The following is a 14,873-nucleotide window of genomic DNA, read 5'->3' as shown; positions in this document are numbered from 1 at the left end:
CTCCAAAGAAATTGCTGAGCTCTAAGGATGACATCATCACTACAACAAAGCCAAACAGGGCAAAAAATAGGAGCTGTCAAGATAATCAAACTGGTTGTAAACAAGCCCACAGTTTAGTGAGATTACATCAACAACTTTATTGTACACCTGAAATCTAACAGTTCGTCATTGTTCAGGAAAACTGTAGGAGTGCACAAACGGACCGTAGCATTAAGTCAGGCAGAGCACTTAACTCACTCTTGCATTAGTTGATTGGCATCACCTGTGTCGATTGTGCTTCACAATCACTGGTTCATTGACAAGCTGTGTGGTTACCAGCTGACTAGTAACATCCAGTCATGCAAGTGTATAATGGACTATATAACTGGACTCTCTTACAGTATGTGCTATATTTTTGGTTATGTTGATATATCAAAGATTTAATGTTTATTTGTTGAGGGAAGATTAGTTCTGCCAGCAGAGTTTCTGCACAAATTCTTTGAGAACTCCTTTGAAGAGCAGAGTTTTCTCCACCAAATCTAACTGAACCATTTCCTATAAATGGTAAATTCCTTGACGCAAACTTCTCTGACTGAAACATGATAAGTATAGTCAATCAAAGCTGAACCAGGACGTCTGTCTGTGAACTGTGATGGATGTTTAAATGGACAGTTTGGGTAGCATTTGTTTTTTCTTAATTCTGGCTTATTTGGAGATTTCTCTCTGAAATCTGTTTGATTGTCTGTTCAAGTTTCTTACCCCATTGAACTTTTTAGTAATGTCACCACCTTCTGAGATCTCACCAATAAAACTCGGGGAGTATAATGTTATTATTACTGATAGAAATGATGGCAAAATATATGGAAGTAGCGCCTATGTTGTAATTAACTGGAATGATCCTTAAACGAGCCCAGGTCCCCTGTTGAGGTTATTTATGTATACAGGAGGTGAGGTTACTGTCAAAAACATAAAGAACGAACATGCTATAAACAGCCTTGCACACATATTGTACTATCCCCCACATGGTAACCCTGACATAAATGATTTTTTACAGTCTAAAGGTAAAATAACATGAGGAGAGATATAAGCCTCGAGACTGAGATGATGACGTAAAATGTTCTACCACAGCTCAAATCATCAGAATTTCATTGCCAGTATTTTTTTCATTCTTGCCAAAATTTATATGCTCTTGATAAATGACGGTACATGTAGAACTGTGGTATTTCTTAAATATCGTACATATTTCTCTGCATCTTTACTGTGAGTGCTTGTGTTTTTCCTCTACTCCTCTGTGGCAGAATAAAGGGTCAAATTAAAAGATTGCCATATTATAGGGTGATGACCCAAGTTAACAGGCCCCGAGTTCTCAGAGAGCGAGACAAATGAAGCTAAAGTTACCAGGGACTGACATTAAGTTACACTCAAGAGCCCAAACCCTTTGCTCCCACAAGGAGACTTAAAAGGTTCAGGCGGGATAAATGGTAGTCTCCCACCACCCCCACAAATGACATATGTACTCCAGGGTTGATTTACACCAAAGCCATTGTTTAAAAAGCTTTCTGGGCCACAGTATAAAATGTTTTACCAGTACAGGAATTTTACGACCTGCAGCTGAAAATCAACCACACTTTCCCGTCCCCTCAAAACCAGAGGATTAAAATCAAGATGTAATTCCCCGACAATCAGCTAAATCCAATTTAAGCCAGATGGGAGGTGAACTGCAAAACGGCAACTCATAGACATAAAGTAAAGCAGAATAAGCAGAATAATTGATTCTTAATCGTCTCTGGTGATCAGCATTTATTTTTTCTTCCTATCATCTTTCATCTCCATCTCGTCACAGTGTGTCCAACTTTTCCTCTTAAGTACTTGCTCATGATTATATACTGTCACTTAATATGTGGTATTGAGGGGTGGTCAACTGGATTGTTGGGTTTTGTAAATAATAGCAATATTTGGTTTCAGTATTTGGTGGTAATCTGAAAATGACAGATTTACAGAGCCATAAACGTGCCTTCTGGGGATACTGTATCATGACTGAGGTGAGAGGAAGAACAGTGCTGCATGCAAGGCCATTTTAGGGATAAATAATGCACTCACGGGAAAGAAAAACGCCAACTTGGCCTTTAACGGACCCATCTCTGCCTGCGTACAGTCAAACAGACCTGACTGCAAATCCCAACAGCTCTGCAGAGGAAGACATTTGTTCTGCCTGGATATTGGTCCCAGAACTTTTTACGGCATGAATGAAAACAAAATGATTTGTTTCTCAGAACAGCAGTCAGCTTGTCAGCTTGCATGGCCTGGGACATCCGGTGAGGTTGTGTTGGATGGCTTCACAATGGTTTTTTCAATATATTTAATATATTTTTCATTTGCTATGACAAGACTAAGAATCTCAGTGGGCTGTACTTTGGCAAAGCAGTGCTTTGAGCAAAATGCTAACTTCAGCATGCAAACTAGCTCTCAGTGATAATGCTAACATGCTGCTGTTGAGCAGGTATAATGTTTACCATGTTCACTATCTTAGTTTGGCATGTTGGCATGCTAACATTTGCTAACTAGCACTAAACACAAGGTACAGCTGAGGCTGATGGGAATGTCATTTTGCAGGTATTTTGGTCATACACCAAAGTATTACAAACTGAAACTTTGACCTCACGATGACACTAGATGAAAAGCCTGAAATTACATTTATTCATTTGATGGAAATTTAAACTTTAAACATTTATTCATCCAAAGGGAAACATGAATGTCTGTAGCTAATGCCATTATAATCCAGCAAGGTTAAAAATGAAATCAGTATATTGTAAATCAATTAAATTGTAATCTACAAATGGATTATTTCTTGATAAGGAGGTGGTTAATACGAGCAGAGGCCAAAAGTATACCTGAGGCACAATATTTAATAATAACTTTCTGTACTCTTTATAGTGACGTTTTGAATGAGCCAGTAACCACACTCTGATCCCACCTGAGGAAGCCTCTAAAACTCCAAATGTAGCCCACAGCACAGAGGAGGAATGGGGCACGTAATTAAGAATCAGCAGTGACATTTACTGTTTCCTGAACCTGCGTTCATATGTTCTCAGCACTGAGCTTTTCCCATTAGCACATCCAGGAGAGCTCATATGTTTTAGCAGCTTTCTGGTGAACGCACAGGCTAAGTCCACCAGGGTCCCACTACACCAACACCCCCTCTAGGCCCCCACATGCCTCCCTCCTTAACCCAACCACGGCCACTGTGGCGTTTTAAAGAGGGTATGACAGGAGGGGATGGGCATAAATTAGCCGTGTAAAGCCGCTGGAATCGGCCAAACAGGCCCGCCAAGGTGGGCTGGAGGAAACGGGGAGCGTGGGACCCACATCCAGATCTGGGCAGACGCTAAGCACCACAGCTTATTTATGGACTCCTAGCCAGAATCAAGCTTGAGTGATCCCCTGTGTTTCAAAATGGAGACCATATTGCCATATCATCTGGATATTATAACTTTTCATAACAGTTTACACACTTTTTTTTGACTGTACTGCATTTTCTACAACGTTGTCATGGCCACAAACACAACTACATATAAATGCTAAAGTTGAAACGAGTCTTCTGGATGTGTAAATATTAATAACACATTAGACATAACTACTAAGGTGATATCATGTCAATGTTGTGTTATTTAACTTGTTCTGTTGCCCCTAAGTGGCCAAAAAATCTATTATTGCAGCTTTAACCCTACCAATATCTGGAAATCTAAAATGAGCATACACTGTATATTACGTGTAAGAATTATTCACACAAAAAGCTGTATGCCTTTAAAATAGCTATGGTTCTAAATGATTCAAAGACCTTGAAGTTCACTTGCCTTCACTTCATATGATGATGTTTTTGTCCTACAGATCTGTAATGACTTTGTTTTGTTTGTTTATATCAACTGTGCATTGGCATATAAGAGTAAACTCTGTCCTTCTACATTTTCCCATCCTGTTGATGTCAAGTGAGTTAAGTAACTGGTAAACCAAATACATTAATACCATATGTGTGTGGGTGTTCACTGGAACTCTGTTTGGTCTGTTTTATGGCAATTAAATTAACATTAAAGTTATTTCTTTTTTCTTTACAGGGACAACACCTTGCCTTTGAGGATTCAGCGCCCATCTGTACATACTGAGGTTGAGCATGGTGATTCATTAACAAATTTTCATCTCTGCCAGATGCTGAAATGGCTGTTAAAATAACAATGAAACAGACAACATGTAAGTCAAAACTGCTCATATTCAAATAGAAGATAGTCCAAGAAAAAACTGACTTTCCATATCTCACATTGCTGTATGTTAAACAACATGTCTGGCGGCAGTGTCTGTACGTCCTCTCCGTGCTAGTCATGTGAAACTGAACAGAAGACATCCCTGTTCCATCTGGGGCTGTTCACAATTGACATCACACATCCCTTTCCCCCTAAACTCCTTCCTGTCTGAGTGACTAATTTATTTTGGTTTCCTGATGCATTTCATGCTAAATTAGTATAAAGTTATAAGTATGCTGTTGCACTAATTTGAGGGAAGACGGGTAACTTTTTTTGTTTTGTTTTTTTGGCGTGGAGCGGAGTGGTTTGGAAAGACCACAAAAATGCAGAACCAATCCTTAAGACTGGGGTTTTTATCTGGTGACATAATGCTACAGGTCAGTCAGCTGTTGCAGTTGTAACATCTGGGAATTGTTATCATTTTAATGATCATTTAATCATTAAGTAATTAACAGCTTGCTCTATTTGTCTTGGAGTGCGTCATTTGTAGCTTGTTTACACGCTGTTGTTGCTCCTCTTCTTTGTACACAGTGAATATATTTCTGATGACTACAGCACCAGGGATTCTGCTTAGTATGTGAACTTGCCACAGTCACTGAAGTCAAAGAACAGTCAAAGAATCATGTTAAAGTTTGATAGGGACTAAAATTTGTCACTGGCTAGCTTGGAGCTCATGATTTCAATTTTGAGTGGTGGGGAAATTAATGAAGAGTGGAGCCACTGTGAGGGCAATCAAAATCTGGATTATAACCAAATCTAGTCTCTTAACTGCTGGTTAAGACAGCTCTCGGGCTCTTTTGAACAACACTGGATGTTTTCCTTTGTTAAAAAGTTTGATAGCTTAATCCTCTGCTTAAAAGGAGAACCACATTTTCTTTACTCCAAGGATGTTAGAACCAATCTCTGTGACGCCTGATGAAGACAAACCCTGGAAAGCTTGTTCAGGAGGCCGTCTGGGGAATCTTGTGTTATAATGAAAAAATATTGCAGTCATTTGCAGCAGCCGTTCACAGTAATCAACACTGTGAAACCACAGAATTTTGGCTGCAAGAGCCTCCATCAGGATTGCAGAACTGTAAATATGACATCTATGATCATGTCATGATCCACAGCAGCTTCAAAGAATCACCAGTTAATACTGTAGGAGAAAGAAGAAAAAGGAAAGGACAGGGCATAAAAAGTGCACTAAATGGAAAACCTAAATAAATACTCAAAAACATGGAAAATGTTTTAACTATCCAATTGAAGCAAACCGCTAATTTAAGTAAATAGCAAAATGCCAATGTTCTGATTAATTAAAGCATTCAGAACATGAGATTTAAGAGAAACGATGTTCAAGGCTGTAAAGCAGTTCTTCCTGAACTGTAGACATGAAACAGGCTCTCTAATTAACCTCTTTCATAATTGCAAAAGGAGACACAACAGTTCACCGGCAATTTTTCAAGCAGAGACACCAAGCAGCAACTCCAAATAAAAAAGGCACCTGGTTTGTCTCAGCAGCGTATTATTCATGATGTGAGAGTGTGGAGTATTTACACTCAACGTGAGTTGAAGCTTCACCAGCCACAAAAAGACGTGTCTGATCTCCTGTATATGCTACATACCGCTAAGGTTTCAGTCTTTAACCTCAAAATTGAGTCACATCAGTAACATGTGTTTTTCATTGTTGAAAATGTATTGTGTGTTGTCTTTGGCTCGGAGACGATCAGAGAAAGCGATAGTAATATGATAAAGGTGGTCAAAGGAGGCTTTAACCCTTGGAGCGTCCTCTGAAATCTGACTTTTTTCACTTGAGTTCGATAATGATGCAATAACGAGGAGAGCAAAGGGCCACGTTTGCTTCAGTTCCTTGTTATGGCCTGTACCTGACCTACAAATATGGAGCTGATTAAAGAAAAATGGGATGACACCTCGAGCACATTGTTCTAATTCCCGCTGAGAAACACAGAAATTCACTGAATCTCTTATATGCACGCAATTAGTTCTCAACAAAACACTTCTCAAACAATTACTCATTCCCTGATGAAGGCTTGTACATGGCCAACCATCTTGGCTTATATTATTCTTCAAATATGAACTAGCCAGTTTAAAATTTGAGAAAACTGCCTTGGATCTCAGTCTTTTCTATTCCTCGTACAACACTGTTGATCTTTCAGATTACTGCCTGCATGATGGAGGTTTCAAACAAAAATTTCCATCAGACAGAGAAGTTGTCCAAAATTATCAGAGGAAGAAGCAACACTTCTCTAAAAGCTGATTGAAAGCTTCAAACTTCCTATTTTAAGCAGAAGTATGTGCTCAAATAAAATTTTGAGCTTGTGAAATTATGTTCTATTTACAATTTCAAAGTCTGCGGTTATCACACTATGAAAAAACGAAACAAAAATATAGGTTTGTGAATGTGAAGAAAAGTGAAACCTTTTCACAAATGATATCAATGGTGAGGTTACACAAAAACTCTTTACTTTTCATCTGACTACAGATTTAGCCCTAATCAAAATATTCTACACATTCACAAACTTACAAAGAACCACAGGCTTTGAAGTTATTTCTAAGCATCTTTCACAAGCTCAAAATCGTATTGACCCTAATTTGATTCCATATGGGAGACATGACTTTTATGTGATCTACCTCTCTGTCTGTAACTTGCCATGGTGCCGGAAGTGCGGACAGCTCTTTCAACCAGTCACACTTCAACACATCAACTGGCTTTTGTCTTGCAGCACCCACATTTAGAAAGAGGAAACAACCCATCAGCCTGCCACAGTTCAGCTCTCCAATCAAGCATTCCTCACACATATGCTTCTGTAATCAGTTGAGAAACACATAGAGGATGCAACCGTGCTGCAAAAGGGCACTGGGGAGATGATGACACAGACAGATACTGAACCTGAAGAACAGCAGAGATGGAATAGTGGAAAAAGAGCACACACAGTGACTGAAATGAACCATACACAATTCCATTTCATCTGTATTTTCTGCGTTTTCTCTCCATAAGCCTCTCTCTTTCTCAAACTGTCACTCCCTCAAGTTGTCTCTTCTCTTTCCATCCCTCTTGTATAAAAGTCACTGGATAGTGTTTCAACTGGGCCTGTCTAAACCCATTGAGCAGATCACAGATCTATATGGAAAAGAGCACTCACACGCCTGCCATCCAGCCCTTCTTTTCCAAAACCACTGGCATATCGAATACAGAGTGCTCACTAGTAGGTCAACATGGAAATGTGGCCCATGGGACACGTATTATGGTGTTTCACCAAAGCCTCAAGATAAACAAGAGTCAAAAAAGAAACGCCCATGGTTCCCTCCAAATTTCCCGTCAGACTCATGCCCTTCTTTGAGGTGGAAAAAAATAAGACAGGAGGCTGCTGTAGCAACGCAATGCCAAATTTCAGGAAACTCAAAATCCAAGAAATATGACTGCAAGATAAAGGCAAATGAAAATAGCTGACATCACTCATGTGGATATAAAAGTGGAGGCGAAACAGGGGAGGCAACCTCGCCAACAGAGGAGGAGAACCAACAGTGCCAAATGAACACTGTACTGAGAGCGGCATGGAAAAATCGTTAGCATCATCTTCACTAAGTAGCATTACATGATGAACAAATTATTTTTTTTATTACTTTCATTTTTTTTTTACATCCTTGGTGTAATGATTTACCTGCTGGTGGTGTTTAAAGCTGCTATAATCATAACAATATTTTTAGCCACATTAGCAGAGTGGCTGTATGGATGGAAATATCAGTCTGTCTGTTGGTCCACTTTGGCAAAGACTGAAATATTCCAAAACTGCTGGACAGATTGTGATAAAATTCTGTATAGACATTCATTTTGCTCAAAGGATGAATTGTAACAGCTTCCCTGATGTTTAATTTAATGCCACGATCAGGGCAAGATTGTTATTTTTTGTTTATGATCAAATACCTGCAAATAATTGCATCCCATCAGCCTCAGCTGTACTCTGTGTTTAATGTTGATTAGCAAATGTTAGCATGCTAACAGAAAACTAAGTCATTCACTTGTCATTGTGAGCATGTCAGTCAGCATGCAAGAGTTAGCAAAAGCTCACTGTCTTGGATCACATGACAGAACTCGCAGCCGGGGCCAGCGGGGGAAACACTACTGTGCATATTCAGTGGGCCACACAACGCAGAAGCAAACCTGGAAGTTAGAAATTTTTTTGGCGTATGCGCCAGCCGAGCAATTCCTATAGGCCTGAACAGGCGCCATTTTTAGTACGGTATCCAGCTCTTATAATACATCCATGGATGCGACTCTACCGGTTGCAAAAATTAAGTCCGACTGTATGGAAGTCTATGAGAAAATTACCCTACTTCTCACTTGAATTATTACCCCAGTAAACACTTTCCTAATGAGTCTGTGGTCTCCATCACTAGATTCAAGTCTTCTTCAATACATCATGATATTCATTTTGTAAATTATGGTCCCATTCAGAGTAAAATAGACAATAAAACAGGGTATGCTTTAAGGCGTGGCTACTTTGTGATTGACAAGTCACTACCATGGTGACAACATTGGTTATGTACGCTACTGTAACCCCAGATTAGAATAGGAGTATAGGCGTAGCTTTGCCATTTAAGTGTGTTTTCATTTCATGAAACTTAATTGTACCATTTTGGTCCCCTAAAAAACTCAGCATTGGGTTGTACTAAAAGACCCTCTAAGGAGTCACCTGTTCAGTTTTTCTGTTGTTCTACACCTGTTTTTCGCTAGCCAAAATTAGCATTAGCATTAGCATTAAATGCATGTTCTAACCAAGCTAGCAAATAGTGTTATGGTCAGTTCCACCCTCTCGTCCATATATGGTCACTTCTGGCTCCAAAAATCCAATATGGCAACGGTGAAAATGCCGAACTCGAGGCTTCGAAACAGGAGTCCACAAACAAGTGGGTGACATCATAGTAGCTATGTTCATCCTTTTTTTTTTTTTTACAGTCTGTGTGTGTATGTGTATGTACTGCATCTGGTGGATGTGTAAAGAGGCAACTTTTTGCTAACAAGTTCACTATATCACTTAAAACGTGACAGCATGTCAGTGTTTTGTTCACAGCTTGTTCCTACTGCCCCTGAGAGGCCAAAACAAATCCGTTATAGTACTAAAAAAAAAAAAACTACTTAAAAGTACTATTCAGTGAGCAGTTTTAGAATGAGGCCAACAGTACATGACGATCCTGAACAGGACATAAAAAAAAATCTTTTCCACGTCTTGAAGTCTGTGGGTAGTGATTGCACAGGGAAATGTCAAATTATCTATCATATAAGGTTACAGGATTTGTGCAATGATGATAGGTTGCTGCTAGACATGGAAGGCTGTATCTGTGCATCTGAGTGTATAGTGGGTAATGTGTTCGTGTGTGTAAGGATGAGAGTTAGAGAGACAGAGAAGGAGGAAAAGAATGAAAGAGAGACGTGAAACCGTGTGTGTGTGTCTGTATGGGAAGGAAGTGTGTAACATCAAGACTGTGCATGTTTGCTCGCCAAGTAATACATCAAATACACTATGAGAAAAGCCAGTTTATATTGCAAAACTCACGCCTCGGGGTATGTTCCTTTATACTGTTGAAATGTGGAAATTACATCAAGTTTCTCTCTTACAGTTTACAAAACAAAATCATCAGGCGCACGCTCACGAACAGAAACCTCATGTGTCTGTTCCTTTAAGGTTAGTATCAAGTCAAAGCGTGCCCAGGTGATGGAGAGTGAGAGGAAACATTTGGATGCATGACTGAAGAGTAACCGCACAGGAAAAGAGCTGCAATGGATCAGTGCACCCCCATCCCATCCCGCTCCCACATAAAAACCCCTCTACCCTGTTTTCCCAGGAGCTTTTGGGCTTACAGCTGTCTAAATATGCTACTGTAGTGAACTCCCTACGAGTGAGGTGTTTGCGCCTGTTACAGGCAACAGCCCAGGCAGTAAAAATGAACAGGAGGCAAGGAAAGGAGAGGAAAGAGAAAAAATATTGCACTTCTTTATATCTTGACCCATAATTGGAAACTATTTTCAAGTTGCTAAATTCTCTCCCTGATATTTGGACATCAAATGTGAGTTCATCCAAAGGAAGGACAAAATTACACATAAATAAATAAGCAAGTGAAAATGTCAGATCATTTACACAAGTTACATTGCCTGCTCATGCACCAAACACAGAAGAGTGCAAGGAAAGCAACAGAGACAGAAAAAAGTGATAGACAGTTAGACAGAAAGTGGCATCTAAGAGCAGAGCAAAGAACAAAAAGCACTGATATTACTGACAGAACAAAAAGTACATTTGATCAAAGATATCTTATTCACCTTCAAGGTGTTGCAGCCTCCATAGCTCAAGAGTGGCATCTTGTGTGTGAGATACAGAACTACAAGTCATTGTGAGGATCATCTCGAAAGATATTCAACAAGTTTTAAAGATGATCTGATTCAAGTAGATTCTGTTAAATACATTAATCATCATCATAAACTGCAGACGGGTAACATACAGCTTAGGGACACGTGAGCTCGAGCCTTTCGAGCATAGAAGAAGCAAAAGAAAAAGTGATGTTTCTTACAGTGATCAGTTAACTATTCATTAATGATTTGCTGACGGAGTGAGATTCCTACAAAACCTCAAGACCAGAGCACAAGTCTCTGAGATCTCGCCTCCCTGCTTCCCTCGGACACACACATACACACATCTGCACACATATACAGTCGATGGGAGATGCAGTAGTGGCAAGATAAGCACTGACGAGGCTCAGTGTTTGGGGTGGTCTAAGCCCTCTCAAGTGTGGCAGAAGTTTACATAAACCCATAGCTTCTGGCATCAGACACTAAATAAGAGGGTGTTAAAATAAAGCTTCACTCCCATCCAAAGATGGGAGTGAGACACATGCATACTGTACGTGCACATTTTAAATCACTAGCAGGTATAGACAAACACTTTTCTCTCACTTTGCTGTCGTCATCAAATTCTTGCAAACATAAGACAAATAAGATCTGAAAAGAAAAGCAGCGAGCAGGGCCCCTGTTTGAGTGCTTATGTGTGTTCGTGTGTCTAAGTGTGTGTGTGCCAGACAGGAGCCACAGGCTGAGCTCATCTAGTAGGGCTTCACTCTGCGCCTCCCTTTAATTGGCCCTTCTATTGCCGCGTGCCACCATGCAATTGAGGGCAAAACAGCGCCAGGCCCTAAAACCTCTCCCTCATCCCATGCACACACACACCCCCCGACCTCCACCTCCCACCCATCACTCCATCATCTATGGCGTCCCGTTGAGAGATGAAGTAGAGGAGAAGCTCCTCGACTGTAAATTCATCCCCTATCATTATCCCAGTGAGGTCATTCAGACTCGGTGGCTGTTGCTCCAGTCCAAAACTGATTGTGAGAAATGCCGTTCATTTGCTTGTGGTTCAACCTGTAAAACCCAAGGCGCCACAAATCATAACCCAACAGTATACAGTACATTTTTAACTTAGAGGAAATAAAACTTTGCTTAATACTGCAGGGGTCAGTAGGAATGTGCTGAAAAAAGAAGTCCCTGCTGTGCTTTGTTTTTAATTCTTTTCCTATGTTTTTTCATGTCTAACTGAATAGAGATGCTTTCTGTGCTATATTAATGATTTCTTCAGTGATCAAATGATTGATGGCTTTATATTGTTACCACAGATATTCACATTTGGCTCCGCCGCGATGCAAAGATTAATACCATAAATCACAGACAGACTATCTTTGCAGACACACACGTATAACAACAAAATGCAGACGTTTCATTGGGGACAACGTAACACCAACCTGAGTTGTCTTTAGTCAACTAACACCCTGGCTCCCCGCCCGAGGCCTCCAGACAATGTTTTCATCGCAGGACCTTCATCGTGCGCTACGGGCCCATAAATCTGGAAGCGTCAATGCTCTGCTGGGCCACCTTTTATTGGGATTTGGTCGGGATACAGAAAGAAAAAACAAAAAAGTGATCCAGGAAGTTTGTTGTGGGAGGATGCATATCCCTTCAAGCATCAGATGCTGGTTTGATACAGACCTTATGGATGGGTGTTTTATTTTATTAAGAGGTCTGTATCCATTTCTACTTCTGACTTCTGAATAGATCTCAAATTCCTATTGTTTGACGAAGTTATAATGAAAAAGAAAAACAAGCAAAATCATGGTGAAACTTAGCCCAAGGCCCAGAGTTTTACCAACACAGCACAGAAAGCTTTTTAGAAAAAAAAACATACACATACACTTAAATCCTGATCCTTTAAGATCTCTTTGGCATTGCATATGGGCTTTGACTACTTTTGCTGTGCTTAACATATCAGCTTCTCCAAATTCAGTGTCCGGTACATGCATCTGGGAAGCATCATTCGAATTATTACCATGTTGCTGGATGAACAGAAAAGGCCCCCGTTTCTTAAAGCCCTTTGGTGGTTTCTGCATTCACGTTCGAATCAGGGAACAGAGGCCGTGCTCACAATCAGCCCGAGAGCATTTGTAAACCTCATGCATCAGAGGCGAGACTAATTAAACCACAACCACATTCGACTTGTTGTACAATCGAGAGGGCATGATCTGTGGAAGACCACAAGGCCGTGTCATATAAAGCAAGACTGAGAAATGAACCATTTCCGATTATATGAGCTCTTTCTGTGGAGGGAAAAAAGTTTATAATAAGGGCATATTGCTGATTAGGAGACACTGAATATCCTTCAAACACATAATACACATTACTCATCTGTACTGCATGTCATTATAATACCATTTGCCCTAAAAATGTCCTGTGGATGCACTGCATTTGTTTGGCAGAGGTCTTTCAGCTATGCTAACAAATCTAAAGTACACAAACTCAGGTTAGTTAGCTTTAAATCATATCTTTTTTTAACCTTGCAAACAGGCCTTCATCTACTCTTGTGGTAAAATGAACAAATATTTGGCAAAACTGTCCACAAAGTAGGTGAGTCTTAATCACACATTGATGAGATTAGGAAGAGATGTAAAATGCATTGATTAGTCTGCTGCTGACCAGCATTCATCAAAGTCTCCCATGTCAACAGTCAAAAAGGTTGCTGCAACACTGCTGGCATGAGTTTATCTTTTACTAACCTCTGACACTTTGCCATGATAGGAAAATGAGTAAACTACAGAAACGTATCAGTGAAGCGGGGTTTAGTCCTTCTGACACATTATGCAGGACTGTGGTAGCCTTAGAGACGCTGAATTGTGACGACATGATAGCTGATTATTTTTCATACTTTACTTTATATTTTAATAATATATAAGACACTGTATCTGTGTGTCTATGTACTGTATATAAAACCACACACAGATAAAAAAAAATCTCCTTAAAACTCACTCAAGAATGCACAATTGGCAGATTTGGCAAGCACCACTGCTTTGTGCCCTGCAGAGAATTACAGTGTGCGTGAGCATGTGAGAGTATGAAACTCCAGCTACAGCCTAAGAGATCCTTAAATTATGCTAATTTGATGTCAAAGGCTCACCTCTGTGTTGTATAAAGATTTGCTCTAAGTATGCCTTCTTGTGTTGCAAGCGCTGTTCACTTTTCAGCTTGGAAGAGTGTCAGGGTTATTTTTCAATTTTGTGGTTTGTGAACAGATTACATTCTCTCCCAGGGCTCCCAGACAGCGAAAACTGTCTGTGAATGTGTGCAGGAGGGTGTGAGCTTGCATGCGTGTGTGTGTGTGTGTGTGTGTGTATGTGTGTGTGTGTGAGAGAGAGAGAGAGAGAGAGAGAGAGAGGGAGAGAGAGAGAGAGATCTGCACACATACCACTTCATGGTCTTGATTATCTCATGTTTACGCTCAGAGTGCTTACACCAGTTTGCAGTGATGGGCTCTCAGCATGCACCAGAGGGAGACCACCACGTTCTCACTGTGGAGACCAAAACCTCCTTTCAATATGCTGTAAGTCCTGTGCAACCAGAGATGTCGAGTTAAGCACCAGCCTATAAGGACCTTAAAATCCCTCAAGAATATACAATTTATACACGGACAAGCCCCACTGCTTTGTGCCCTGCAGAAGAACTGATTTCATATTACATTCTGGAAACACAGCTTTTGCTGTCATCCAGAACAACTTATATACTGAGTGAAGTGCAGGACTTGTTATTGTTGTTGATAATGGTGCAAAAGCCAAAAAAATATCTAGTTGGAAAAATGTTGAAAATGTAGATGATGAAATGTCAATTGCAACAATAATGTATGTATTAAATCATTAGCATAATAATAACAATGCTGTCATTTGTTCTGCAGGAGACTGACTAATTCAATGATGTAGACAGGTGCAAGTCCTGTGTCTCTGACGCGTTAAAATCCGAAAGGACACAGTCAACTCACTATCAACGCATCCAGGGGACACATCCTATTTTTCCCTGATGATGCTATATTGTGAACAACAAATCCATGTTGAAATCACAGACATAAACCAAATAAACCTTGTTGTCAAAAAACCCTGCCCTTTGTGTACCTGTTTTTAAACTACTTTCCAATTAAACATAATGTGCTTGATGGTGTTACTAATGACTCCTGATTGAAACATGAAAGCTCTACATTCTCATTGCCCTTAAGCTTCCCTTTTTATAAGTCACATTAA

At 40.0% G+C, this 14,873-nt stretch overlaps 1 protein-coding gene and 1 long non-coding RNA gene across 5 annotated transcripts in view; one reads left to right on the top strand and one right to left on the bottom strand.

Moving 5' to 3' along the window:
- LOC137174171 (ADAMTS-like protein 1) overlaps positions 1 to 14,873 on the bottom strand; it is a 103,181-nt gene that overhangs the window by 36,379 nt on the left and 51,929 nt on the right. The window lies entirely within an intron of this gene.
- Positions 167 to 14,720, top strand: LOC137174845 (uncharacterized). Its single transcript, XR_010925486.1, has 4 exons — positions 167 to 379; positions 4,092 to 4,224; positions 14,088 to 14,185; positions 14,534 to 14,720. It is a non-coding gene; the product is annotated as an uncharacterized lncRNA (long non-coding RNA).

This window comes from Thunnus thynnus, chromosome 22, assembly GCF_963924715.1.
Source record: "Thunnus thynnus chromosome 22, fThuThy2.1, whole genome shotgun sequence".
NCBI lineage: Eukaryota > Metazoa > Chordata > Actinopteri > Scombriformes > Scombridae > Thunnus > Thunnus thynnus.
Note: the sequence above shows the minus strand (reverse complement) of the source record. Positions and strands in the feature narration are given on the sequence as shown.